We start from the raw sequence: 10,003 nt of genomic DNA on the forward strand, positions 1-10,003 counted from the left end.
TTTGTTATTCAGCAATAGCTAACTGACACATACAGGAATGCTCAGTCCCTCAGCAACTGAACCCCTCTCCCAAACCTTTATAATTCCAGTTTTCCTGTTACATAAGATAATTACATGTCTATGTCATCTAAGAACTGGTTAGTAAGATAGTCTGTCATTGGGAGCAGAAAATATCCTAACAAATGAGATGGCTTACTCTGGCCTGGCACTTTGTTAGATTCTAAGAATAGAAAACTAAGCAAAACACACATGGTCCCACCTCTCATGGTGTTTTCAGAGTAATATAGAACTTAATAAAAAAAAAATAGAATTTAACAATGTGAAAAGTGGGATTAAGAAAAATATCGTGTGCTGTAAGATTGAATAGGAAGACCTAATTTAGCATTATATTACCACATCTCTTTTTTCAAGTAGTTATGACTTTAAAAAGACAAAAACTCTTTGGCAGTGTTCTGCATAATTCTGAAGACCCAGACATTTTCAGGACCTCTTTATAAGTTTTTTTTTTTAAATTTATAAGAACTATCTATTTTATTAAAAGTTTTCTCCCATGCCAGAGCAAACTGTGGCCCTGAACCATTGCCTGGCCTGTGCCCATAGGCTCCTGGCACTGAAGCGGGTTGCACAGTGGAAGAGAAAAAAAAAAAGTTTTCAATTTAATAAAGTAATTAAGTGTAAGCTCCAGAGTCCCACAACCTGGTATAAAATCATTTCTTCTCTAATGATTATCTGGGCAAGTTACTTAGCCTTTCTTTGCCTAAGCTTCCTTATTTGTAAAATGATGTTAGTAATATAATACTATTGTTACAGCTTCTTGTAAGATATAAAGGGATTTCACATATATATACATGAAAGAGATTTTATATATATATATAAAACCTCTTATCAGAGTGCCTGACACATATTAAAATGGTCTTATGATTTTTTTGTGAATTTAGTAAGGATATAAGATTAGGTAAAAATGTCTTTGGGCTAATAGCAGGGCATTTCATGATATTTTACAAAAGTTTTAAGATTCATACATTCTTCTCTTTACAGTGTAAAAGTATCCAATATCAGGTTATATAAAAGCCACATTTTGAATATGACTTGCAAAGAAGGTCTGCAAAACAAATGTTTGGTTCATATATTGAAACAAACACACATCTGGTATTCAGAACGTAAATATTTTGGTATCCGGGATATAAATACTATGGCAAAGCCAGTAAAAGACTAACAGCTGAAATACAACATATTAGCCCAATTAATATGTGCACAAGGCTGCATCATCCAAATCAGAAAATATTATAGATATCCAAAGATAAAAAATGGCACAGATTTGAGTATTTTGGCTTGGTTTAATAGTCTATCTGTTTTATTCATTTCTTTTATTCACCATATTTTTAAATTGGCTATGAATAAACTTTCCCCTAACTTACTGATATAAGAATATATTAGAGGTTATTAGTATTATTTAGTAGAACAGAGAAATTATAGTTCAAAGAAACCACAATTTTTTTCATGTTTATCAACTAAAACTATTAATGCTTCTGAATTTTTTTTCATTTTTTGTCCTTTAAAAGTAATGTAGTTTAACTCAAGCAAAAACGAAAACAAAAAGTACCATCGGAAATCAAATCATCCTTACTTTTAAAGGTCATATAAAAATAAAATTCACTTGTGAATTATACTATCCTTTCAGTTCATTTTATTTCTATTAAGTTTTGAAAAATAATTTGCTTTATAAGAAACTAGAATGACTACTATACAGTCATTTTATGATTGTAAGGGATATGTAACAATATAGAAATGCAAAACATAAATGAAAAAGCCAAACATTTCTCAACTTAAGACAACCTTGTGAATATGTGCATATAAACAAAGTTGGAAAGAAACAAGGAAAAGTAATATCAGGAAAAATATCAAAGAGGAGATATTTATTCTATTCCATTTAAAATAACCTTTAGTGTCACTGCATTATAACTTTGTAACAAATAAAAGCATACATTCATAAAGATTTAAAAAAATAATTCTGTAACTAGGAGACAACATGATTCTCAAGTAGTTTATCATGTAATTAGAGTTTCACTTCAGCAGAGTACTCTGACTTCAACCTTCCCCAGAGGTTATTTTGTTAGTTTCACTCTGCTCAACACAGTTGGATGACCCATTTTTTTAATTATTAGATTTTATTTTTAGAACAGTTTTAAATTTTAAGAAAAACTGAGAAAATATTACAAAGAGTACTGTATATACAGTTTCATCTGTTATTAAACTTTTACATTAGTGTGGTACATTTGTTAGAATTGATTAACCAATATTGATATGTCATTATTAATTAAAGTCTGTAGTTTATTCCAATTTCTTTAGTTTTCCCTAATACCTTTTTCTGTTCTGGAATCCCAACCAGGATACCACACTACATTTAGTTATCATGTCCATGTCTCCTTAAGATGTTGTCTTGGTTGTGACAGTTTCTTAGACATACTTTTTTTTTTTTTAATAACCTTACTTGTTTTGAGGACTAGTGATCAGGTATATTTTAGGATGCTCTTCTATTAGAATTTGTCCAATGTTTTTCTCAGAGTTAGACTGGGATTATGAGTTTGGGGGAGGAAGACCAAGGAGGGAAACTGTCATTTTCACTATTTTCATCATTTCAGATCAATTTTTCTCTTGGCTCCATAATGTACTCTTTGAATGAAAGTTGCTACATGTAGCCCACATTTAAGGATTGGGGAGTTATGCCTTCTCCCCTTAAAGGTAAAGAATCTATATAATTTATTCGAAATTCCACACAGAAAATTTACCTATTCTTCCTCATGTATTAATTTATTAATCATTTATTTGTATCAGTATAAACTCATGGATATTGGTTTTATACCTCACATTTTCATCCATTACTACTTTATTTATTGTGTTGCTTAAACGATTCCAGGTTTGGCCATTGCAAGCTCTTTCAGTTGTCTCCTGTGCCCTTTTGATGTAAACCCATCAGTGAGTTTTTTGGAAGACTATTTTTTTTTAATAGAAATTCCACTCTAATGCTAGAACATGCCAATTTTTTCTGGGAGTAAATCGGTGGAAAGATTCAATGAGTAAAAAGGCCCTCAAATTTTTGCAACATCAGAAGCAAGAAGTGATCATTGTTACAATAGCCAAACCTGAAAAAGCAAGGCAATAAAAGAAGACTAGTGGAAGTGACAAAATTGGGATCCAAAGCATCATGGGCACAGTCAAGGTCTTTCACTGACAGAGAATCTGATAATGATGTTACAAAATTTTCTCTAAATCTATTATCATTGTGTTTGCCACATGTAGCAAAATAAGATGGTATTAGCTTTTCTCCAATGCACACATTAAAAATACTGGAAACTCTACTCACTCACTTTAGATAATAACTTAACAGGAAGCCATTTGTATCACTCTTTGGAAATCACAAAAGTTTCAGTGTCTATATTAGCCTCAGATTCAGAAATGCTTCCTCTCTTTGGGAATTAGAATATCCCAAATTTGCAAAACTCTATTAAGTAAAAGTCTTTGTAGACTTGTAGGTGACATTTAAAAGAAATAATGGGCCTGGTTCTTTCACTATTGAAGGTGAGTTGTGTTCAACTATTTCTTAAAAATTCCCAGGTTTTTAGAAACAGGTCAAAAGTCTAGATCGAGCATAACCTTACAGGAAAGAGTATGATTCCCTGCAGTGTACAAACCCAGAAATGATTAAAATCCTCCACAGTGCTTCCTTAACCAGTCCAACTCTAATCATGGAAGCATGCTATCACCAGAAAAAAGCAAAAAGGATTTAAGGATAATCTTGCATACCATTATTTGTGAATTGAATTATTAATATTACTCCACTGCAAATACCAATCACCATGCGACTTCTTAGGAAAAAATTATCATATAAAAGCCCCAAAATGTTAAAATTGTGGTTGTTCCTCAGATTATACTGACAATCTACTCATTCACTACTTTCTAAAATGGATACATTTGAAGGAAACAGTTTCAATTGGTTAAGAGAATAGGGCCTGGAATCAGATTACCTGGGTTCAAATCCTACCTTCACCATTTGCCAATTGTATGAGTTAAGCAATCCCTTTTTGCCTCTGGGCTTTCCTTTTTTTTTTTTTCTTCTTAAAACTGATATTTACCTCTTTAAGTTGTTATGAGAACCTGAATATAAAAAATCATGCAAAAAGCTTAAAGTTAAAAATACCAATATTTATACATAATGTAGCCCATAGTTAAAAATGCCAACTGCAATTGACTAACATCCATTTGACTCACACCTAACCTGATTAAATTGCATATTCCCCTTTTTGGTAACATACTTTAATAAATTCAATGTATTATTTATTTTTCATTAAATCTTCTTGATAGCTCTATGAGGTAAGTATGTTGCAAAGTTTATCATCTGCTTTCCAGTAGAAGGAAATTTAACAGAAAGGTTGTGAGTCAACTGTGATGAATCATTAAGGGAATGAAATACTACCAAATGTCTTGAATTGTATTACAGGACTCTGGCTATACAACCTTATGAAATTAGTATAGAACTGGAAAATCATAAAATTAAAATAGGACTAAATCCTTTCCAATTTACTACTACTTTAGTCATCATATCCCTAATCTCTTACTTTTCAATAATGGATAACACAAACACTATTTTGGGAGGTTCTAATTAAACGTAGTTTTAGATTATTTCAAAGTGAATTTATGTAGCCTGGCATGTATTTTAAGCGGGCATTGCTTTTATTTCAGTTCATGATTTGTGTTTTAATGCCGGAGTAATACTGGCAGAACTATGACTGATAAGAAGGTAAATGAAATTCCCTTTGGTAAGTAGTTATAAATACATCAATTCTATTCTAATCTATCATTGTCTTCTTTGTAAACAAAATGGGAACCCTAAATCAGTAAATTATTAAAAAGGAGATGTTTTTGCTTTCCATTTTATTTTAAAGCTGTAAGAATGAAATGCTACTATGTAGATAGTGAATATAAGCTCAGTTAACACCAAAAAAAAGTATGGATCACAAGAATAACACACAAGACTAACCTTATTGGCTCACAAAGTTATAGATCTTCTTACTGAAAAGCTGTGTGAGGAGAATATATTTGCAACAAAGAGAGACAAAGAAAAATGCAGACAATTTGAGAGAGTATGAGAACACAGTTCTGAAGGGGCAGCACTACCTAGCATTTTGGAAACTGAAAATAGAAGCTAATGAACCTTGCCAACAGCAAATCCACGTGTGAATGGGGAGGATTAGTAAAGAGCAGGTTTGAATTCTGCAAGGCTGCTCTGTACAAGTTGATCATCATTCCCGTAAATCTCCTAGCTTCAATTTTTTTGGCACCCTATAACATATATTAAGCCCTGTTCAAACATTCATTCACTTACTGATTCGTTTATTCATGCATTTCTTCTTTCAACAACTAATTTAGAAAATGTCTACCAAGTAGAATCCCCCTCTCCCCTTTTCTCTCGTCTGTGGTTCCAGAGAGAGACACTCAAGTGCTTCACACTGACTAAATTGACTCCCAGAACTCTTATTTCTGTCAGCAAATGAGGCTGGAACACTGCACATGTTCTTAAAGCTCTGGGCTCCAGGCACAGCCTTGTACATCAAACACACCGTGAAGAAAAAGGACAGCTGGTGCAGTGAGACTCACACAGGACCCCACTGCGCTTCAGCTGGTTCAAATCAAAATTCTTTGACAATCCCTTCATCAAGCTTCAGGTCTGCTCGAGCTTTCTTAGACTCTTCCTTATCACCTTCCTAGGAGAATGGCTTCTCATTTCTGTGTTTGAGTAATTCTTTTCTTTCTAGCTGCAATATAGACTCTGTTGGACCCCCTAGGACCTTGATAATTTATGTTAAGATATACAATTTCATTTCTCCCAGGTACCAACTTCAGCTGCAGCCATCTTAATTTTCCTACTGTTAATTACATCAAAACTGTGTGACAGATCCAGAATTTTCTTAAAATAGGTTTTCTATACAAGTAATAAGCCTTTTCATCGAGGTCCATTTGGCACTTTTCAGTTAGCTCCTTTATCATCCATGTGCTGTGTGCTTTTTTACTATGCATGACATGAATTTTTTCTGATATTGATTGTATAGAAATTTTGGCTGACCTTTAAAACTCTTAATTGAATCACTGGACTAATACACATGACAAACTTTTATTAAGAACTTTTCTTTTTGCCAGACATCATAGTGGAAGCTAGGGTACAGAGGTAAATGAAAAAAAAATCTCTACTTTCTAGGAGCTTAGCGGTCAGAAGAAAAGTCATGTGACCAGGGAAACTACGCACTGGGGTAAGTTCTTGGGGAACAAGACTAATTTGGGTACCCATGTTATATGTTTCAGTGGTTGATTTTGAATTTTAAAAATTAAGATATAATTTAAATACTATAAAGTTCTATCTTTTTTACTGTATATTTCCACCCTTTTGAGACTGCCATATAGAATCATATAGTATATTTCTGTTTGCATCTGGACTTTTTCACTTAGCAAAATGCACAGATATTCTTCTATATTGCTTAGTATACCATAATTCTTTCTTTTTTATTATTGATTAGTACTCAATTGTACAGATGTACCATAGTTTATTTATTTCTCAATTAAGACACATTTGGGTTGTTTCCAATTTTCAGATATTGTGAATAAAACTGCCACAAACATCCAAGTACAGGCTTTGTTTTGGGACATAGGATTTCAATTTATTTGGGAAATACCTGGGAATGAGATCACTGGGTTATCTGATCAGTATATGTGTACCTTTATAAGAAATTGTCAAACTTTTTAAAAAAGTAGCTGGGCCATTTGCAATACTATACTATCAGCAATATATGACAGTCCCAGTTGTTTTGCATCCTGGTGAGTACTTGATATTGACAATTTTTTTTTTTTAGCTTTGGTCATTCATATAGGTGCATAGTAGTATCTCTTTGTAGTTTTAACATTTGCATTGCAATAGTAACTAATGTGCTTTTTAAAATTCATATGTCTTCATTGGGGAAGTATCTAGTCAAATCTCTTGCCCATTTATTTATTGTATTGTTCTCTCATTGTTTTGAGAATTCTGTATAATATAATTATATATCTGTGTGTGTTAGTGCATTTGCATTGCCATAAAGGAATACCTGAGGCTGGGTAATTTATAAAGAAGAGAAATTTATTTGGTTCATGGTTCCACAGGCTGTATAAGAAGTAGACTCTAACATCTGCTTGGCTTCTAGTGAGGACCTGGTGGAGGATGAAGGGGAGCCAGGCATGCAGAGGTCACATGGCAAGAAAGGAAGCAAGAGTAGGGGAGGTGCCAGGCTCTTTTTAACAACCAGCAATCTGGATAACAAATAGAGTGAGAACTCACTCACTACTAAGAAAATGACACCAAGACTTTCATGAGGCCTCCGCCTCCATGGCCCAAACACCTCTCCCTGTGCCCCGCCTTCAACATAGGGGATGGAATTTCAACATGAGGTTTGGAGGGGACAGACATCCAAGCTATAACAACATTTATTTTTGTAGACTCATGCACTTATTTTCTGACAGTGTTTATCAGGAATGGATATTGAATTTTATAAAAGATGATTTCTGAATTAAGAATCACTTATTTTTTCCTTAATCAGTTATGTATGTGGGCTCAGCTCTGGGGCAGGCATGGGCAACGTTCTCCTTTCTCAAGCATTCACAGTGTCTACTTACTCCTAGCTTCCTCCTAGGAAACTTCATCTAGTTTGAGTGAAATGGGAAGTTCTCATACTCTTTTGAAATTACTTATGTCCTAATTCTTCTCAAGGACTAGGTATTGACATTTAACATTATTTTCTCTGATTCTGCTATAACATCACTTCGTTGAGATAATGGATGTTGTCTGGATTATGACGAAGGTCACAGACTTACGTGAAGGGGGAAAATACCATGGTTGATGTATCAAAATATAATATGATTCTGGAAAGGCATGGTGGCTCACACCTGCAATCCCAGCACTTTGGGAGGCTAAGGTCAGAGGATCACTTGAGGCCAGAAGTTCAAGACGAGCCTGGGCAACATAGTGAGATCTTGTCTCTAAAAAAATAAATAAATAAAAGTTGAGCATGGTGGCATGTGCTTATAGTCCTAACTACTTGGGAGGCTGAGGCAAGAGGATTGCTTGAGGTCAGGAGTTGGACATTGCTGTGAGCTATGATCACATCACTGTACCATAGTATGGGAGATAGAGCAAGATCCTGTCTCATAAAAACAAACAAACAAAAAAATCAATTATCCTGACAACTCTTTATAGCCTACAATAGAGTATAAATTCATTTTTGGAATGGACTATGTCCCCTTTTTATAATAAGACCAGGAACAGAGCTAGTTGTATGATAAAAACTCAGTAAATATTTCTTGAATAAATGAAAATACAGAAAAAGGAAAGCCTAACTGCCAGTGTAGGAAGAAATGATTTATAAGGGATATATCATAAAGCATATTTTTCAAAGAGACAAAGTGGAGAGGATAATATTTAGGGTAAAGGAAATTGAAATTTTTATAATTTCATTTATTAAGGGTCAAGCAATTGTTTATGATACCATGAATAGAGATTTCATCCTATGGTGAAATACAAGTAGAGTCTGTAAGACCTACAACATGCATTTAGCAACACATATATTAATAGGTTCAGGTACAAAATAAATACGTAAATTTCAACATGCTACAATTGTTTGTCCTGTTGAGCCTAAAACACATATGATCTGGGGTTGGCAAGAGCAACCTCCAGAACTGTGGTTGGCACTGTTGGTCCATGGCTTGAGTATGTACAACACTTTGATAAACCTGGATGAAAGCTCTTGGAGGCCGAGAAACACACAGTATTTTCGAGAGTGAATCTGTTTAGGTCAGAGCATTGTTCTGTTTTGTGAGATATACAAGGAAAAACATTTCTTCACTTCACACAGAATATAATATCCTGCAATTTTATCCTCATTCTAAAGCTTCAGCAAACTGTAATTCACAGGCTGGCATGACTTCAGTGGGTGCTGACTTACTGAAGAAGAGGGTTTTTTTTAAGTTTTATTTATATTTTCTGCACCACACTGTGAAGTGCCCCTGATGTTTTGTTTCTCAAAGGCAGGATTAGAGGACAGATGGGAGAAGAAAGGCATGAAATTCTATACTTTGAAACATTCAGTCAAGATTTATATTGTATCTCTAGTTACCTGGCGCCTCTATAATATCCCTCATTGGAGAATTTCACAGACCATGAAACCTTGCAGTTGTATAAATAGGTCACTTTTAAAACTGTAGTGAAATTATGATAAACAAACAAAAAGGAGGGGCCCCTTTTTTGTTTGTTTGTTTGTTTTGTCAATAAGATCTAATGTTAAGTAGAACTAATCCAGTTTAGAGGGCATCAAAAGCCCTCTGGTTCTTTCAGTCTACTTCTTGGCTCTAGTCCACTTAAGCCATTGACAATTAAGGGAAAATACTACTTTCTCTCTCATGTGTCCAGCATATGTATCCACAGTACAAAATGATCGGTACCACAACCACATCAAACACTTTTATTTTTAGTTGGCCTTTTTATGCTTACCATTTTGGTAAATTACAATCTAACTCTTGCATAAACATATTCTAAAAATATTAGCTAGTAGCTATCCCCCAAGAAATAAGCTTGCCAAATAGGTCATATTTTTCTTCAAAAGGCAATAGATTGAAGAAGATGAATATTTCTTCAAATAGTAAACTAATAGTCTTTTAACAGTAAGGATGCTTTTAAACTAAAAATTATTTGTAGAAAAGAAACAGATTATAACATATGATAAAGAATGTTATCTTTTTTATATATTATAAGACATGATAAAAACGTCTACTAAATATTTCATGTGGGCAATTAAATACCTTTTGGATTACTTATATGCAAAAAAAGAATTTAGTTAGTCAGGTTAGGTTAGGGAAACAGAAGTTATTCTCTGTAAGCCAGAAATAAAACATTTAATTTAGAATTCAGTGCTTATAACTACTGTCG

The 10,003-nt window shown here is 33.6% G+C and overlaps 1 non-coding gene across 1 annotated transcript; it reads left to right on the forward strand.

The window, feature by feature from the left end:
* The first annotated feature begins 497 nt into the window (after window positions 1–497).
* Window positions 498–630, forward strand: LOC142876809 (small nucleolar RNA SNORA42/SNORA80 family). Its single transcript, XR_012923626.1, has one exon. It is a non-coding gene; the product is annotated as a small nucleolar RNA SNORA42/SNORA80 family (small nucleolar RNA).
* Window positions 631–10,003: the final 9,373 nt, after the last annotated feature.

The sequence above is a fragment of the Microcebus murinus genome, chromosome 15, assembly GCF_040939455.1.
Source record: "Microcebus murinus isolate Inina chromosome 15, M.murinus_Inina_mat1.0, whole genome shotgun sequence".
Taxonomy (NCBI): domain Eukaryota; kingdom Metazoa; phylum Chordata; class Mammalia; order Primates; family Cheirogaleidae; genus Microcebus; species Microcebus murinus.